Source organism: Octopus sinensis, linkage group LG21 (assembly GCF_006345805.1).
Source record: "Octopus sinensis linkage group LG21, ASM634580v1, whole genome shotgun sequence".
NCBI classification, from domain to species: Eukaryota; Metazoa; Mollusca; class Cephalopoda; order Octopoda; family Octopodidae; genus Octopus; species Octopus sinensis.
This window is the reverse complement of record NC_043017.1, coordinates 31,087,110-31,092,800: the sequence shown is the minus strand read 5'-3', so window position 1 is coordinate 31,092,800 and position 5,691 is coordinate 31,087,110.

Below are 5,691 nucleotides of genomic sequence, written 5' to 3'. Positions count from 1 at the left end.
ATTACTTCCTACCATTTTGTATTATTTTTTACAGGTTTGTATTGCTACATTACTACTGTGTTGTTTGGCATTATTATAAAATTACCTAAAACTGTTTTTTCTACTCTTCTGTTTATTTATATTGTTTCCTGTATTGCTGCTATCTTAACCGGTTTTCTATTATTTGCTGTATTCCATATTGCTATTTATTTTTTAAATATAGTTTCACATTACTTTACTATTGTATGCTGGGCTCTGTTCTATTATCCAATATTCTTTTGTATGGCTGTGTTACACTTGTATTGTTTTGCCTTATTTTCTAATTATTTTATATTCCTAATATTGGTACTTGTTCATCCTCTTTTCTGTTGTTTGGTGTTTTTAGTATTGCTCTGTACTTTTTCATATAATTTGTAATATTTTATTACTGCATACTATGCTGTGCTGTTTTCTGTTATCCAATATGGTTCAATATATATATTTTTTAAATATATTTACATTTGTGTTATGCGTTGTTATATAATTTTTGTTCCTCTATATTGGTTTGTAACATTATGTACGGGTTTGTATATAATTTCATATTGCTTATATTATTGTGTTTGTGTGTTTTGCGTTCCTGTGAGCTTTTTAGTACATTTATATATGAGTTTTGCTTTGTACTCCAATCTGTAATTTTGTTTTAATGTGTCTTTTTCTGTAGAATTCTTGCTTTCTATTATTGTGTTTATGCAGTATACTGTTTTATAGTCTTTTTGTATTGTTTTTCATATCGTTTTATAATATTTATTTTCTGTTGTTTCATATTATTGTTTGATATAAGTTTGCATAGTTCTACGATCCTCTATTTCATTTTGTTTTGTTATGTATTGTTTTGTATTGCCTAGATAGTGAAGGTGCGTAGTTCAGTGGATAGAGTATTTGGCTTACGATTTTCGAGACATGAGTTCGATTCTTGGTCTCACGATATATCCTTGACAAAGACACTATATTTCACATTGATCCAATCCACACAACTGGCAAAATTGAGTAGTTTCTGCATTTCAATGTACTCTATGTGTCACGCTGAATCTCCTTGAGAACTACGTTAAGGGTACCTAAGTCTATGGAATACTCAGCCACTCGCATGATTATTTCACGAGTAGGCTGTTCCATTGTTTGGATCAACTGGAGCTCTCGTCGTTGTAAGTGACGGAGTACCACTTTCTACGGTCATGTATAATTTCATGGTGGAGGCGCAACGGCCCAGTGGTTAGGGCAACGGACTCGCGGTCATAGGATCGCGGTTTCAATTCCCAGACCGGGCGTTGTGAGTGTTTATTGAGCGAAAACACCTAAAAAGCTCCACGAGGCTCCGGCAGGGATGGTGGTGATCCCTGATGTACTCTTTCACCACAACTTTCTCTCACTCTTACTTCTTGTTTCTGTTGTACCTGTATTTCAAAGGGCCGGCCTTGTCACTCTCTGTGTCACGCTGAATATCCCCGAGAACTACGTTAAGGGTACTCGTGTCTGTGGAGTGCTCAGCCACTTACACGTTAATTTCACGAGCAGGCTGTTCCGTTGATCGGATCAACCGGAAACCTCGTCGTCGTAACCGACGGAGTGCTTCCACATATCTTATTATATTGTTTTGTATTCTTTTCATTGTTATACATTGTTCTGCATTAATTCCCTTTGTTCAGCATTTTTCTATCATTGTTTTTGTATTATTTTACATAGGTTGCATATTATTTTATATTTAAATTATTTTACTTTGTTTTCTTTTAAAAAATAATACTATTTTTAATGATATTTTTTATTGTTTAGTAGTTCTATGCTGCTGCTTGTTGTTGTGATATTCTATGATGATAGTCATTATTTGTGTTTGTTATGATTTACTGTAGTTGTTTTGCAGAATAATTAATTCAAATTTATTCACTTTTATCTTTTGTTTTGATTCATTTTCATTCCTTGAAATATTTAACACCGCTTTTGTTTAATAAGAAAAAACTGATTTCAAATTTTGCAACGAGGCCAGCAATTTTTCAGGGAGTAATAAGTTGATCACGCTGACACCATTACTTAAATGATACTCATTTTAACAACCACAAAAGGATGAAAGGCAAAACCGACATTAGCTGAATTTGAACTCAGAAATTTAAGATGGACGAAATAGTTATTTCTTTACTACCCAGAAGGTGCTAAACACAGGGAGAACAAACAAGGACAGACAAACGGATTAAGTCGAGTATATCGACCCCAGTGCGTAACTGGTACTTATTTAATCGACCCCGAAAGGTTGAAAGTCAAAGTCGACCTCGGCGGAATTTGAACTCAGAATATAGCGGCCGACGAAATACCGCTGAGCATTTTGCCCGGCGTGCTAACGATTCTGCCAGCTCACCACATTAATAGGAAATGGGAAGTATTGGACTCAAATTTTGGCATAAGGCCAGCAAACTTGAGTACGGAGTACGTCAATTACATCGACCCCAGTACTCCACTGGTACTTATTTCAAGCAATTTGCCTAACATGCTAAAGATTCTCTCAGCTCACTGCATTGATGTTAAACAAGAAAAATTAAATGAATAAATATATACGTCAATACTTATGAGTATAAGAATAATGGGAAGAAAGATGGGTAGGTGAGAGGTGAGTAGACACTATATGGGCATAATGATGAGGATGAGGAGATCAAAGGAGCAAGAGTGACATGATATCTGGGAGAAGGCACAAGAGAGAAGGGCAATATTCTTCAACTTTGAAGGCGGCGAGCAGGCAGAAACGTTAGCATGCCGAGCGAAATGCGTAGCCGTATTTCATCTGCCATTATGTTCTGAGTTCAAATTCTGCCGAGGTCGACTTTGCTTTTCATCCTTTCGGGGTCGATAAATTAAGTACCAGTTACGCACTGGAGTCGATGTCATCGGCTTAATCCCTTTGTCTGTCCTTGTTTGTCCCCTCTGTGTTTAGCCCCTTGTGGGCAATAAAGAAATAAGAAACCTTAGCACGTCGAGCGAAATGCTTACCCTCTGATTCAAATTCCGCAGAGGTCGACTTTGCTTTTCATCCTTTCGGGATCAAGAAATTAAGTACCATTTGCGCAATGGGGTCGATCTAATCGACTGGCCCCTCCCCACAAATTTCGGGCCTTCTGCCTAGAGTAGAATAGAAAATCTCCAACTTCAGGAGAAACAGCTCAGTTGTAAAATCATTGAAATAACCCGAAATAAAGGATTATTTATGCATGCTTACCTGTAAGCATGGCACACACACTCTCTCTCCCTCTCTGTCTTCCCCCTCTCTCTCTGTCTCTTTTTCCCTCTCACTGTATATCTATATCCATATATATATTGATAGATAGATATAGATAGACATAGATAAATATATATATATATATATAATATATATATATATATATATATATATATATATATATAATATTTATGCACATACATATATGCAGATATATATATATATATATATATATATATATACGTGTTTGTATGTGTATATGTAGAAGTGCACATTCAAACATGGAAACATAACAAATATACATATACAAAGCCATATATATACACATACACAGATGTGTATACACACACATGCACACACACACACACGCACACACACACACACACATGTGTGTGTGTGTGTGTGCCTGCGTTTGTATGTATACTTGCAATGATATTCTCAAACGAACAATTTATTACCTGTCTATTATTTCTTTTAATATCCCCCCCCCCATCCTCATACCGTTGCTTGCTATTTTTCTTTTCTTTTCAATGGCCTCACTTCAATGTTGTATAAAATCAAAATAGTTGTTACTTATTTACAAGAGATCTCAAGAATTGGTTATTGGTTATCAAAGAACATCTGAAGGGGTGTGGAAAGTTCATGTGTTCACCATTAACAGAATCATGCTTGATTTCCTTTGATAATAGGCAACAGGTAAGGTGAGTCCATCACACAAACAAGCAAAAATTAGAAAAAGAAAAGATATTGATAGGTTGGCAGGGAAGTGATTTTGGATTATGGAATTGGAGAAGGAAAAGATTGTTGAAGAAATATGTAGTTGAGAAGCGGTTGGTGTTAAATTGTTTCACACTTCGGAAAACTAAACTGATCGAAAAGTTCAAGAATTGCTTTTTGCCTAATAATCATCGGGTGTTATTGTGAGGTATTGGAAACATATGAAGAGATTTAACAACCAGGTAGGATTATAGATGTGCAACTTTACATTGTTTCCATTATTTCAAATATTACCTCAACATGAAGTTATTAAACAGTTTCTACACATTCACACTCACACACACACACATTCACACACAGAGATAGATAGATATAAAGATGCATGTGTACATATATTGCTCTGTCGTAGGATCTTTCCTTCCCAAACAAATGGTCCTGGATTCAATCCCGGAGTACGGCCCCTAGGAAAAATGTATTTTATTATAACCTTGGGGCAAACTAAGATTTGTGAGTGAATTTGCAAGACAGAATCAATCTCTCAATCTGCCTTTATATATATACACAATGTACCCCCGTTTATATTCGCGGTTCGGCATTCGCGGTCCCGGTTATTTGGGGAACTAATAGTTGTTCGCGGAAACCACCGCATATATTCGGAATAGTAGGTATCGTTCGCGATTTTTTATGGCATTTTTCAAGGCAATATATAATTTTTCACACTTTTTAAGGCCAAATCATTAATAGTAATATACCAGAGTTGCCTGTTTACTGGACGCCCCTTAGCAGCTGGAGGTCCCTCTGATTAGCCGCGAATCAGTACGCTTGATCTTTTGTTAATTTTACACAAGTACACTGTATCTTGTATCTCTTATTCCTACTTTCAATCCAAACTTGTTAATTAGTAAAGCAATTTCTACTTATATTTTACAAATACAAACTCTCCCTCTATCGCTGTATTTGTCTCTCAACAACAAGCTCTCATTGTAGTGAGGAACCCGTACAAAAAAATAACAATACTCACACACACTCGCGCACGCACACACACACACACACACACACACACACACACACACACACACACATACACACACACACAGACACACACATATATATATATATGTGGAGGCGCAATGGTCCAGTGGTTAGGGCAGCGGACACGCGGGCGTTGTGAGTGTTTATTGAGCGAAAATACCTAAAGCTCCACGATGCTCCGGCAGGGGGTGGTGGCGATCCCTGCTGTACTCTTTCGCCACAATTTCTCTCACTCTTTCTTCAGTTGGCCTGCTCGCTTATTCAGCGGGGTGGCATCATTTGAAGGCTAAAACAAATGCGAAGCGCATTGTGACAAGCGATGTGTTGCAGCATCTGATAGCCTGGTCGGTCACGGTGGTCACGGTGATCACGCACTTATTACAGCGGTCCTTCACTTCTTAACCCTGAAAAAGAGCTCAGAATGTTAGGCGTCCTGCCAGGTGTTTCGGTTACCTGACTGCTTGTTTAAGTTAGTCAGTGCTGCCACAAGTCTTGCCTTCATTTTTGGTGTTGCATTGAGTTTTGTTAGTCACTCGCTCATCTGCGTCCCACATACAATGGTCAAGGGGATTGCAGTCTGTGGAGTTAGATGGCGAGATGTTAGGGCTGACGTGGTTGCAGAAATTGTCTGATAGCCCTGACTGGGTTCTCCTGCTAGTGAGGAATGGTGAAGAGTCATGTTGTAAGATATAGGATCTTCCATCAGCCAATCTTTTGATGCAGCCCTA